At 45.6% G+C, this 14,882-nt stretch overlaps 1 non-coding gene across 1 annotated transcript; it reads right to left on the bottom strand.

Annotated features, from left to right (window-relative positions):
- Positions 1–2,804: 2,804 nt before the first annotated feature.
- LOC124554748 lies at positions 2,805–3,000 on the bottom strand. Its single transcript, XR_006968431.1, has one exon. It is a non-coding gene; the product is annotated as a U2 spliceosomal RNA (small nuclear RNA).
- Positions 3,001–14,882: the final 11,882 nt, after the last annotated feature.

Here is a 14,882-nt window from a genome sequence, read left to right as displayed (position 1 = left end):
CATGATGGTGACCTTAGAGAGCTTTCATTCTTCCAATGTTTCAGAGAGGCATAGTGGTGTTACTCCGGGCGTCGTGGTGTGGGGGGACATTTGGTATGACTTCAGGTCACACGGTTGGTACTGATTGAGGGAAGTTTGGCGGCACAATGATGTATCACAGACATCTCGCAACCTCATCCCCTACCTTTCATGTGGGAACATTGTTGTGCCATTTTTCAAAAGAATAATGCTCGTCCACACACGGCACATGTCTCTATGAACCGTCTGTATGACGATGAGGTACTCCCCTGGCCAGCAAGATTCCCAGATCTGTCCCTTACAGAATATATGTGTGTGACCAGCTTGGACGTTAACCCCGTCCTTGTTCCAGTATACAGAATATTAGGAACCAGTTACAACGTTGTGGGCGAACTTGCTCAAGAGGGGATACGACGGCTTTATGACACTCTTCCCAACCGAATCAGTGCATGCATACAAGTTAAATGAGGTGCACCGTCATGCTGATAAGTGGGCTGATACTGCAAAGTTGAAAAGCTGACTCGATTTTGTAGTAGCTGGAAACACATCACATACCCTCCTAACCTGTGAAGTTTCATTTAATTTCCTCGTCCCCTTCTATGGCTGCACTCCAGCAGGAGGTCCCGACGAGATGGCAGACGGATATGGCCGGCACCGCGGTGGAAGCCAACGTATAGTGGAGAATGATTCAAAGCCTAGCTCTGTCGACATGCATAGCCGAACGACCAGACAAGGCAGGTCTTGTTGCGGGTGAGATCACATATGTAGTCTAGCTTGAGTCGTAGAAATGTGTCGGAACACCGCTTATTGCCCCAGTTTTGGGTCTTGACTGGCGATCTGCTGCCAACAACCGTCCGCTGTTGCCGAGTGGTTCTAGGCGCTTCAGTCCGGAACCGCGGGCCTGCTACGGTCGCAGGTTCGAATCCGGCCTCGGGCATGGATGTGTGTGATGTCCTTAGGTTGGTTAGGTTTAAATAGTTCTAAGTCTATGGTACTCATGACCTCAGATGTTAAGTCCCATATTGTTTAGAGCCATTTGAACCATTTTGAACCTAAGGCTATATGGTTCTGCACTTATGCATGCTATGATGTTAAAGCAGTATGATTTTCCATATGTTAATCATGTGGAACGAAACGCTGTTAATACTCCAATACAGGAAATGTATTTGCAACACGACATACATTCACCCTGCAAGTTTTCTATTCCACTCATTATGGTGAGAAACTTTAAGATGATAAAACTACTGCTACCTTCTACACCAAAGACAAAACATAGATTCTTTGTGACCCATGCACTGATCCACTGTTCATACCTGATTACAGCTCATAAATTGTGGTAAGCTCACATCAGCCATATAAATTGATCGTCAGCATCGGAAAATGCATGAAACAATGACATCTATGAGGAAATTGAAAAACGCATAGCAGCGGTGTTTGACATGTGAAATCACATGTCATGCTGCTCAAGTCTGTGAACAGAACACGGTCTCTTCCACACATGACATCTGTCAAGCAAATGTATACACAGGGATAGCAGGACCTCTCAAACCCATCACTAACTTAGAATCACTGCAGTTATTAAACTGAAGGCTCATTTTACGCCCAAGATGTGGCAGAGGAATGGAGTACTTCCCATACACCTTCGTCCATCTAGAGGAGGATGCCGAAATAGAATTTTTCATCAGTTTGACAGACATGATTCATTATACAGGCGTTGGAAGTCTGCTGCTGGCTGCAGTATGGAGAGATTTGCTGTTAACGATTGCAGGTAGATATCACTATAAGTCACACAACGAACACACAATTGTATATGAATTGAACGTAGGTTATACCACACACCTGTTACAGGCCAAGAGAAGAATGGAAAAAATGGTTAAACGTGTGATAAACGAACTGCCGCAACATCTCCCTCTCTCTAGAATGTATCATCAGTCTACCATTAAATCACACCTCATTATGACCCCTCTCAACTCCATTTACTTTCTATCGTCCTTTAATGCAGATCCATGTCAATTTACAGGTAGATGGTTCACTTTTTTAGGAAAGTATCAAAGGCAGCAGTCAACTTGTATATATCAGTATTATCTCAATGATGTACAGTAGAATGCTGTTAGAAACCATGCAGCAACTCTTCTTAGCTGACACCACACAGAGAGTACAGAGAAGCACATTGTAAATACTGTTTGTTAGAGTTTAAAACATGAAACAGGTTCAAACATACAATGCATTCTGTAGTTGTATACTGCGGCCCAAAGGTGGTAATACATACGCTGCTTAGCAAAGGACACTTTATAAAAATCTATAAGGTGCTTGCCGATAACTTTGAGGTCACATCTGGGCTTCTGAAATGACATACATAAATTTATTACTCTATATTTGGTGGTCATCCACGTTAAACAACCTATTCAAGCCATCTTATCGCCGTCCATGAAAAATGACTGTTTCCCTGGTTCCTGGTGCTTCCAGGTCAGCCATTTCTAATATTCCTCTTGCTGTCCATACTCTTTCCCATGTACAAGTATTTTACAGCACCAAGCTGACACGTAAGTGCTGCCTCATTCTCCCTCAGTTGCGTCTTTTCCCTCAATTTATACATATTTTCCGTGAATTTTTGTAATTTTACCGTATTTATGTCACTTACACTCATGTGATCATGTCATCACTTCTCGCTAAGTATTCCAAAATTGCTTGCAAATGTTGTAAGGTTGTCAACGCATAGCACAGCTGCACTATTTTTGTGTATGTGTGTGTCCCTGTATCGGTTTCTGTGCTGACCTTAAGAGATTTCGCACTTGACGAAGCTTTTGGTTATTTTAACAGAGTTCGAAAGTGACGAAGCATTCTGTGACAGAGGTAGGCCTTAGCACTTCGTCATGAGCCAAAAATGAGTTTAATATTCCAGTCCTGTGACGCAGGATGAAACAGATATGAAGCTGTTTAGAAAAGATTTTTTTATCTGGTGAGAGAATACTGAGAAGAAATATAGTCTATGTCTACATCTACATCTACATTTATACTCCGCAAGCTACTCAACGGTGTGTGGCGGAGGGCACTTTACGTGCCACTGTCATTACCTCCCTTTCCTGTTCCAGTCACGTATGGTTCACGGGAAGAACGACTGCCGGAAAGCCTCCGTGCGCGCTCGAATCTCTCTAATTTTACATTCGTGATCTCCTCGAGAGGTATAAGTAGGGGGAAGCAATATATTCGATACCTCATCCAGAAACGCACCCTCTCGAAACCTGGACAGCAAGCTACACCGCGATGCATAGCGCCTCTCTTGCAGAGACTGCCGCTTGAGCTTTCTAAACATCTCCGAAACGCTATCACGCTTACCAAATAACCCTGTGACGAAACGCGCCGCTCTTCTCTTGATCTTCTCTATCTCCTCTGTCAACCCGACCTGGTACGGATCCCACACTGATGAGCAATACTCAAGTATAGATCGAACGAGTGTTTTGTAAGCCACCTCCTTTGTTGATGGACTACATTTTCTAAGGACTCTCCAAATGAATCTCAACCTGGCACTCGCCTTACCAACAATTAATGTTATATGATCATTCCACTTCAAATCGTTCCGCACGCATACTCCCAGATATTTTACAGATGTACCTGCTACCAGTGTTTTTTCCGCTATCATATAATCATACAGTAAAGGATCCTTCTTTCTATATATTCGCAATACATTACATTTGTCTATGTTAAGGGTCAGTTGCCACTCCCTGCACCATGTGCCTATCCGCTGCAGATCTTCCTGCATTTCGCTGCAAATTTTTAATGCTGCAACTTCTCTGTATACTACAGCGTCATCCGCGAAAAGCCGCATGGAACTTCCGACACTATCTACTAGGTCATTTATATATATTGTGAAAAGCAATTGTCCCATAACACTCCCCTGTGGCACGCCAGAGGTTACTTTAACGTCTGTAGACGTCTCTCCATTGAGAACAACATGCTGTGTTCTGTTTGCTAAAAACTCTTCAATCCAGCCACACAGCTGGTCTGATGTTCCGTAGGCTCTTACTTTGTTTATCAGGCGACAGTGCGGAACTGTATCGAATGCCTTCCGGAAGTCAAGGAAAATGGCATCTACCTGGGAGCCTGTATGTAGTGCTTTCTGGGTCTCATGAACAAATAAAGCGAGTTGTGTCTCACACGATCGCTGTTTCCGGAATCCATGTTGATTCCTACATAGTAGATTCTGGGTTTCCAGAAATGACATGATACGCGAGCAAAAAACATGTACTAAAATTCTACAACAGATCGATGTCAGAGATATAGGTCTATAATTTTGCGCATCTGCTCGACGACCCTTCTTGAAGACTAGGACTACCTGTGCTCCTTTTCCAATCATTTGGAACCTTCCGTTCCTCTAGAGACTTGCGGTACACGGTGTTAGAAGGGGGGCAAGTTCTTTCGCGTACTCTGTGTAGAATCGAATGGGTATCCCGTCAGGTCCAGTGGACTTTCCTCTGTTGAGTGATTTCGATTGCTTTCCTATTCCTTTGACACTTATTTCGATGTCAACCATTTTTTCGTTTGTGCGAGGATCTAGAGAAGGAACTGCAATGTGGTCTTCCTCTGTGAAACAGCTTCGGAAAAAGGTGTTTGGTATTTCAGCTTTACGCGTATTATCCTCTGTTTCAATGCCATCATCATCCCGGAGTGTCTGGATATGCTGTTTCGAGCCACTTACTGATTTAACGTAAGACCAGAACTTCCTAGGATTTTCTGTCAAGTCGGTACATAGAATTTTACTTTCGAATTCACTGAACGCTTCACGCATAGCCCTCCTTACGCTAACTTCGACATCATTTAGCTTCTGTTTGTCTGAGAGGTTTTGGCTGCGTTTAAACTTGCAGTGAAGATCTCTTTGCTTTCGCAGTAGTTTCCTAACTTTGTTGTTGTACCACGGTGGGTTTTTCCCGTCCCTCACAGCTTTACTCGGCAGGTACCTGTCTAAAACGCATTTTACGATTGCCTTGAACTTTTTCCATAAACACTCAACGTTGTCAGTGTCGGAACAGAAATTTTCGTTTTGATCTGTTAGGTAGTCTGAAATCTGCCTTCTACTACTCTTGCTAAACAGACAAACCTTCCTCCCATTTTTTATATTCCTATTTACTTCCATATTCAGGGATGCTGCAACGGCCTTATGATCACTGATTCCATGTTCTGCGCTTACAGAGTCGAGAAGTTCGGATCTGTTTGTTATCAGTAGGTCCAAGATGTTATCTCCACGAGTCGGTTCTCTGTTTAATTGCTCGAGGTAATTTTCGGATAGTGCACTCAGTATAATGTCACTCGATGCTCTGTCTCTACCACCCATCCTAAACATCTGAGTGTCACAGTCTATATCTGGTAAATTGAAATCTCCACCTAAGACTATAACATGCTGAGAAATTTTATGTGAAATGTATTCTAGATTTTCTCTCAGTTGTTCTGCCACTAATGTTGCTGAGTCGGGAGGTCGGTAAAAGAAGCCAATTACTAACCTAGCTCGGTTGTTGAGTGTAACCTCCACCCACAATAATTCGCAGGAACTATCCACTTCTACTTCACTACAGGATAAACTACTACTAACAGCGACAAACACGCCACCACTGGTTGCATGCGATCTATCCTTTCTAAACACCGTCTGTGCAGTTGTAAAAATTTCGGCAGAATTTACCTCTGGCTTCAGCCAGCTTTCCGTACCTATAACGATTTCAGCTTCGGTGCTTTCTATCAGCGCTTGAAGTTCCGGTACTTCACCAACGCAGCTTCGACAGTTTACAATTACAATACCGATTGCTGCTTGGTCCCCGCATGTCCTGACTTTGCCCCGCACCCTTTGAGGCTGTTGCTCTTTCTGTACTTGCCCGAGGCCATCTAACTTAAAAAACCGCCCAGTCCACGCCACACAACCCCTGCTACCCGTGTAGCCGCCTGCTCTGTGTAGTGGCCTCCTGACCTACCCAGCGGAACCCGAAACCCCACCACCCTATGGCGCAAGTCGAGGAATCTGCAGCCTACACGCTCGCAGAACCGTCTCAGCCTCTGATTCGGACCCTCCACTCGGCTCTGTACCAAAGGTCCGCAGTCAGTCCTGTCGACAATCCTGCAGATGGTGAGCTCTGCTTTCATCCCGCTAGCGAGACTGGCAGTCTTCACCAAATCAGATAGCCACCAGAAGCCAGAGAGGATTTCCTCCGATCCATAGGACACACATCACTGGTGCCGACGTGAGCGACCACCTGCAGATGAGTGCACCCTGTACCCTTCATGGCATCCGGAAGGACCCTTTCCACATCTGGAATGACTCTCCCCGGTATGCACACGGAGTGCACATTGGTTTTCTTCCCATCTCTTGCTGCCATATCCCTAAGGGACCCCATTACGCTCCTGACGTTGGAGCTCCCAACTACCTGTATGCCCACCCTCTGCGACCGCCCAGATCTTGCAGACTGAGGGGGAACCTCTGGAACAGGACGAGCAGCCATGTCCGACCGAAGGTCAGTATCAGCCAGAGACAGAGCCTGAAACCGGTTCGTCAGACAAACTGGAGAGGCCTTCCGTTCAACCCTCCGGAATGTCTTTTGCCCCCTGCCACACCTCGAGACGACCTCCCACTCTACCACGGGTGAGGGGTCAGCCTCAATGTGGGCAGTATCCCGGGCAGCCACAGCCGTAGTCCGATTGGGGGATGCGTGGGACGAGCTGGGCGTCCTCCATCCAGACCCCCACAATGATGCCCATTGGCAACAACCTCAAACTGTGTGACCGAATCCAACACTGCCTGAAGCTGGGAGCGAAGGGATGCCAACTCTGCCAGCATCTGAACATAGCAGTCGCAGTCCCTATCCATGCTAATACTGTTGTGCAAAGAACGTGTGAACTAATCTACAGAGAGCAGAAACAATTCGACACAAAATTTAAACGGTTATTAAAATACAAGATTGCCTAGTAAATGCAGTAATGCTGCTACTTGTGCACTGCTGACACACTGCTCGGTGCCAGGAGACTTCGCGATTTTACACTATTCGGGTACTAAAACGCAATGCTACAAGTCTCAAATACTATGATACTCCCAGAAATTTATGAATTAAACAATGCACGTACCCAAAAACACGCAAAGAAATTAAGAATTAAACTATGTTACAAATAAGTGAGCTAAGAGTATACGACTTGCTGCTGGCAGCTGCTTGTCCAAAGGCGGCAGGGAGCACATTATGCAGTAGTGTTACAGGATTTTCGCAGCAAGTTACGATATATTAACGATGTGGAAACGTTTGCATGACCCGATTTCTTCTGCCTTCGAAAATAATTCGTATAAAATGGAGAAATCTACATTACGCATGAAAAACTATAAGTGTATGGTCAACAACATCCCTGTCTCAGATTGGGTAAAGTTGATTTTTTAAATTGGAGAGAATCTGTGAGTGGAGGAAATGTAATTACAACTATATGTCCGAGCCATACCTGCTTGTTTGGTAGTGCGCCGTGGCTGGCGCTGTTAGTGGACATGAAGCTTCGGTTGACCAGAAGTCACAGACTGGCTTAGCCTCCAGTGAGTGCCGAGTACAAAGAAAAGATTCCAGCTGCTGGTTAGTCAGCTCCTGCCCGCACCCTTAGGTGGCTCTCGCAGCTCCCTCTGGATAGCTGAATAGCGAACTGGACAGTATGCTGGTAGATCAGTGACCGAAGTGTGGAGAGTGTTTGCGCTGGACTGTTATCCCCCATGTAAATTGATCAGTTAATGGCTGGGTGATACTCTCTGTGGTCCTGAGCATCTGGTATGACAGGCATGCGAATACCAAAAGATTGGTGCTTGACTGTGATTGCGGTCGATGCGCCTGGCACAGGGGTTTCTCTGCGGTGCGGTGCAGTCGCGAGCCCAGCGGCAGACAGTGCACTTTTTGCAGTCTCAAGTGTGTGTGATCAGTAAGGTTTTTTCACCAGATATATTTGGTGGAAACGCTGTGGTGGAGGAGGGTGCCTGTGTTGTCAAACGTTGGAGCATACAGACTTCAGATATATTTAGCACTACGATCTACTTGTGGCAGATATTTAATTACTTGATTTGTAAAATGCTTGTGTGTGGTTCTCAAACATTGAAAATATGTTTTTATTACAAAGAAGTATCATTCTAAGGTGGTAATCAGTGCTCTAAGCGATCTATTTGACTCCAGTAAATTACAGTGTAGTGCTAATAGACTATTTACCCCTATTTTTGATATCGAAATGTATCAGCTTTCCCTTTGTTCCCAGCATTAGCCAATACGAACACATTATTCTAGGGTGAGATGAAAACCTCCATCTACATGTTTGGAGACGTTGGTTCACACACACACAAACAGGAAGTAGGCTCTTGAGAGAGACAGAGACAGAAAGTGATTTTGGAATTTCCCAGTCAACAGAATGCTGCCATTCGATGCTTTGTTTAGAGCCATGAGATCAAAGGACGCCGACATCATGTCTGTGGTTGGTGGCATTTAGTATCATGACCTGTAATTAGGACACTGGGTGGTTTTTGACATCCATGGCTGTTCCTGGACAACCGACACATGTGCAGGTGACCCCAAATGGCGATTACTATACCAATTTTTATTACATTTATCAGTGCTTACAGTTATTACCTTGTGGGAAGCGCGGGTGGAGGCGGGCGAGGGTGGGGGGGGGGGGGGGGGGGGAGAGGAGCAGATGTGAGCTCTACCCTGGTGTGGGAGCCCTGTCCCTTGCAACTGATTAAATAGAGTATATGCATCAATATATTTTTGACATTGTTTTGAATTTCGTGTAGTGAGATCCTTCCCCTCCATCACAGATTAAGTCTTTTTCCTACCAATTTTTCTCTGAGGGGTGAAGAGGGAGGGGACAGGGTGTGGAATATCTTGTGGTGGTGGCACTGTGCAGCAGCTCAGTCGATCCTCGCATGTCAAGATGAGCACACATACAAAAATTTTCAAAGAACATTACATCCCCAATCTAGATCAGTGAAATTAAGTAATTAGGTCATGTAATTGCTGGACAAGACAATACTTGCACCTTCCATGCCAACAGTTCTGCATAGGTTTTCACACCAATTTTGTTCTAGATGATGAGGGGAGAGTGGGGGGGGGGGGGGGGGGGATGGGAGGGCTGAGCTGTTCCTGCCAATTTCGAGCAGTGTGGCAGCCAAAATAGAGAAAATAAACTACCCTGTGTCCTTCCTCTCCAGCAGCTGAGCACAGACCAAGTCTTTTTCCCACCTGTTTAAGTGTGGTGTATTTCCAGATGGGGAGAGGGGGTGTGTGTGATGCGAGGGTAGGGCTAGGGGATTTCCAAGGTGGGAGGGGGTAATTAATTGATCAGTTTAATTAATTAGTCAGTTAATTTGATATCAAAAGTGTTCTTGTATCAGTGAGGGGAGGGAGGGAGGGTTGGGGATTTTGCAGAGGGATAGGGGAAGAGGAGGGGGAGGGGGAGAGGGAGGGATAGAGGGGGGGATGGAGGGTTTCTCAAGAGGATGGATTATTCCCATAGAGTCATAAAACAACCCTCAGGGTGTCATAAATAAATTAGCATAACAATAGGTTTGCCCCTGAATGTACACTTGTTCCTGAATGTATGCAACTGCAAAACTAACTGTCCTTGTTCTCTCTTTGCCCTGCTACTCTGAGCAAGAGGTTCCAATAAGATGACAGATCGATTGGGGTGGCTTCACGGCGGAAGCCAACAAACAGTAGCTGATCATTCAAGAGCCAGTGATGTCAACTTGCGCAGCTTTGCTGAAAGGCCTGCTTTTATAGAAGACGAGGCAGGTCTTGTATGCTGCCCACCAAGCACCATCGAAATGTCAAGAAATGGCAGTTATTGCCCTATCACATGGGTCATGGTTGTAGACCTGCTATCATGGCATAAGTGTTGAGCTTGTGGGTGTCGACGAATATTCGATGTTCGGCACTGGGTCCCATTTTGTGTACACACCACTATAGTTTACACACCCTCCATGATTGCCTGCAGTGAGGAAAAGAAAATGCTTCGGCTATTTGAGGAGCTTTCTAATATCAATGGTATCGAAAAGTATCCAGGACATCATCATCGTCATCATGAGTTAATTAGCATACACAAAGACACCGATATAAACTCGTAGTATGATAAAGTTCTGTTTTATACTCTAATGTTCCTTCACTTTAAAGTGACCAAAAGCCTTAATAACCACCTTTTCCAGCGTGGACCATTTGAGACATCCTGAAGAGAATTAGTGAGCATCTAGAAGGTACCGACAGGGATGTGGAGCCATGACAACTCTGGCGTCATGGACAGCTGCACCAGGTTTCTCGCTTGAGACTCCATGGTAAAAAACAGCCCAATCAGGATAGTCCCACAGATTCTCGATTGTGTTTAAATCAGGGAAGTTTGGTGGCTCGGGGAGTACATTACACTTATCATGGTGCCCTATGAATCATATATATGCTCTGTGAGCTGTGAGACACGTTGCATTGTCCTGCTAGTAGATGCCTTCGTGTTGTGTTAAAACAAACTGTATGCAGTGGTGGACATGGTTCCCAATGATAGATGCTTCCCTGTGTTGATCCATTGCGTCTTTCAGAATGACGTCATCTCCTGGGGAATGCCACGACAACACTCCCCGTACCATAATGCTCCCTACTCTGGGCTAGGCTCTTCCAACATTGCTGGATGTTTGCTTTCTGTCTGATGGAGCATAAAAAGGTTAATCTGAAAAGGTCACTTGTTCTAGCTCAGTGGACGTCCAGCTGTGGTACTGGCGTGCAAATTTCATCCTTTAGCGCCGATGAACGGCAGTCAGCATGGGTACATAAACCAGGCGCCTGCTGCAGAGGGCCGTCATAGCAATGTTCGCTGACTGGTCATTGGTAGCCTCTTGGTTCATCTGAGGGATCAGCTGCTCAATTGTTGCACGTCTATTCCCAAGTACACATCTCCACAGCCGTCATTCATTCCTATGGCCCATAGTGCACCACTGTTGCCTCGGCACCAGTTTTGGATAGCGCCATTTTACCATGCACAGTATACTCTAACAATGGCGGCATGTGAACATTTTACCAGCTTAGCTCTTTCTGAAATGCTTCCACCATTGACCCAAAAACGGGTAATCGTGCCCTTTTGGACGTCAGATAAATTGCTCCATTTCTACTTTACGACACTGACTGCATTGTTTTCCACGTCCCATAGGTATGCGTTACCTACCCTCCTCTGTTAGTGCTGCCACCACCTCTCTATTAGTGATTATTACACATTGCTGTCAAACATAGGACGTGATCACATTAATGTGACTGGAGTGTGTAGTAGAATTCTGCTCTTATCAGTCACGTTTTAAGACTGGGCGTCGGATTGCTGAAGGTAAACCATCAATGATCTAATTTATTGGGTTACAAAGAGGTTATTTAAACGAAAAGTAGATAACAGAGAACAAAAACTGTACATTAACACAGACATATGCTTTGTTGCTTTACTTTTCCTATCAAACAAGGGGATTAAACTATCGCACTGTACAACTCAGAGCGCTTTACGTGTCAGGAAGATTAAGTGCACATAATTTTTCCATGTTCGCCCCTGAATATAAGAGTGTGTGGCAAAGAATAGTTCCCCAATATTCCTCTTCCACAGTGTTGCCTCTGGCCGATGCAAAATCAGAATCTGGAACGTAAATGTTATAGGCCTCGTTGGCTGGAATATGCCACAAGGTGGCTTCAGCCACCTGTCAGAAAGGATGTTGTTCCTCCACACACACTGGCCCCTTTTCTTTTGGTTGTGTAGTGTGTGAAGTTGTAGAGTGTAGGTGATAGTAATGGATGCACGTATATTGTATTGTAGTGTTTGTGTTATATGATGATGATGATGATGGTGATGAGAGAAGGAGATGTGCTGGCACATAGCCTATTTCTCTGAAATAGCACCAAAGGGGCCGACCGATGGATCAGTATCTATGGTATCAAATGCCGTCACTTCATGAGAACACCTCTCCTCGCCTTTATGGCCAAAAACTTTATGATGAGTGCTTTGTTCTCCACTGGGATTGAATCGATTTACCTCCGAATCTCCAGCCACTACATAGGCGTGTATGCATTGGTGACCTCGGCTACTGAGGTGGGCAAAAGGAGAACGATCCCCTGTGGAGTGGTCAGCTGGCATTGTTGGCCTGTCTGGCTGGGATGGAGACTCACGACATCGTAAATGTACCCCAGGCAGGGTTGCCCACTGCAGTGACTTCCGTGGTGGCTTCAGGTATTTGAAGTCGCTTGTTCTGGCCTCATCAGGAAAGCCTGCCGGAGAATTAGACAGACTAACATCATCTCAAGCAAGCCAAAAATGCAAGCAAGTCAGCGTCTGAACGACTGACATCAGCCAGCAAAGAAAAGCACTGAACAGAGTTTCATCTACCTTTATATACATATACGGCGTGAGTCGTAAATGAGGAAAAATATTTCGTACAAAGTGTCTCACATTGAGCAACATACACAAATTCGTTTTCCCCATGTTCTGACTTCACTAAATGGCAATGCAGTTGACTGTTATACGATCGAAAATGTGAAGCGGGCTTTTGGGTGTTCCTGTGCGCCGACATAGGCAAAGGGGAAGATCAGCAACATTCCACAACATGCGGGTGTTGTAGGTAATCGACGCCTTCGACAGAACGAGAGTCATGCGGCGTCCAACGACGAGCTGCGTGACAATGTCAGCAATGACAGCGTCAACTGCTATCTCGTTCCGGGCCGGCCGAAGTGGCCGTGCGGTTAAAGGCGCTGCAGTCTGGAACCGCAAGACCGCTACGGTCGCAGGTTCGAATCCTGCCTCGGGCATGGATGTGTGTGATGTCCTTAGGTTAGTTAGGTTTGACTAGTTCTAAGTTCTAGGGGACTAATGACCTCAGCAGTTGAGTCCCATAGTGCTCAGAGCCATTTGAACCATTTTTTTTATCTCGTTCCGTTTTCGTCACTGACAACGTCACAAAAGTGGAGAAACATGTTTGGGTTCATATAAGAAACAATATTGGCATGGTAGGCAGACCTGATACTCAGTAATTTTGTATGCAGACATTAGAATCCATTACTAACGGCACGTGCTGCAAGCGACTTGCTTTGCGCTGTCAAAAATAATTAGCGTTGCCAGGCCCAATTTGCAGAAAATTGGGGCTTAGGAACTGATGGTACCAAAAATCGGTGGGACAAGGACATAAGAGCCAAAACGAATAAAGTACATTTTCAATCATTACGTATGTATTTCCTTATATTATGAACGAAATGGCTCTGAGCACTATGGGACTTAACATCTGAGGTCATCAGTCCCCTAGAACTTAGAACTACTTAAACCTAACTAACCTAAGGACATCAGACACATCCATTCCCGAGGCAGGATTCGAACCTGCGACCGTAGCAGTTGCGCGGTTCCAGACTGAAGCGCCTAGAACCGCTCTGCCACTCCGGCCGGCTATTATGAACGAAGTCAGCATACTAGTTGTAAGGTCATTGCCGTTTATCGTTCTGATTTCTAAGAGAGCAATGAAATTAGTTGTTATGTGCATCTCTGCAGATGAGCAGTGTGCAATATCTTGCAAAAAAAAAAAAATGGTTTTCCTGTACTCTTTCTGAGATCTATGACTAATAAACCCACCTACAAAAAATCCTTACTGTGTGAACTGAGTACGACAACGGGCGCTGTGCACACACCTACAATTCACCTGCCTCTCACGGTTTTTTCATCACCACTAACGAAAGCACGGAACGAACAAGTTAGCGGGCACAAAAATCGGTCACCGTCATGGAAAAGTACTAAAAGAACTCGCGGCCAATCAGAGGGTGTGAGAGAGGGGGGGGGGGGGGGGGGGCGGGGGGTGCCGGCTGGTGTGGCCGTGCGGTTCTTGGCGCTTCAGTCTGGAACCGCGCGACCGCTACGGTCGCAGGTTCGAATCCTGCCTCGAGCATGGATGTGTGTGATGCCCTTAGGTTAGCTAGGTTTAAGTAGTTCTAAGTTCTAGGGGACTGATGACCATAGATGTAAAGTCCCATAGTGCTCAGAGCCATTTGAACCTTTTTTTTTGGGGGGGGGGGGGGAGTGGAGGTAGGGGGTAAAGAAGTTGAAACACACATCAGCAAACAGTAGCGCAGCAGTAATACAACAGCGGAAGCCACGAGGCTGCGTATTTACGGAAGTTACAGTACAGAGATGCGCTGAGGCATCTCTTTCGTTCATTGGCTGTTCGCGATCTCTACACTTCATCTACATCTACTGTACATCTACACTCAGCAAGCCACCTTATGGTATGCTGTGGAGAGTGACCAGTACCACTTCCGCACCACATTCTAACTTCCTTGGTTACCATAGTCGACGCGCTCAGAAATTTTTTTCCGAACTTTCATTTATTCGACCGTTTTTGAAGTGAATACATACGAGGGTGAGTCAAATGAAAACCTTAAATATTTTTCAATGTTATTTTTTGTGCAGAAGTGGTACAAAACTGTATCACTTTTCTACATAATCTCCCCCACGCTCAATGCAAGTCATCCAGCGCTTACAAAGTGCATAAATTGCATTAGAAAAAAATTCTTTTGGTAGTCCGCGCAACCACTCATGCACCGCGTGGCGTATCTCTTCATCAGAACTGAACTTCCTTCCTCCCATTGCGTCTTTGAGTGGTCCAGACATATGGAAATTACTTGGGGCAAGGTCTGGTGAATATGGTGGATGAGGAAGACACTCAAAATGGAAGTGAACTCAGGTTTCGTCCCCAGTAACGATTCTTGCAAGGACGCCATCACCTTCTCGTTCAAAGCGCCAAAGAAGTTCTTCACAAGCATCAACACGTCGTTCTCTCATTTCGTGAGTCACCTGCCGTGGCACCCATCTTGCAGACACTATGT

This window comes from Schistocerca americana, chromosome 1 (assembly GCF_021461395.2).
Source record: "Schistocerca americana isolate TAMUIC-IGC-003095 chromosome 1, iqSchAmer2.1, whole genome shotgun sequence".
NCBI classification, from domain to species: domain Eukaryota; kingdom Metazoa; phylum Arthropoda; class Insecta; order Orthoptera; family Acrididae; genus Schistocerca; species Schistocerca americana.
This window is presented reverse-complemented; position numbering and strand designations above follow the sequence as displayed.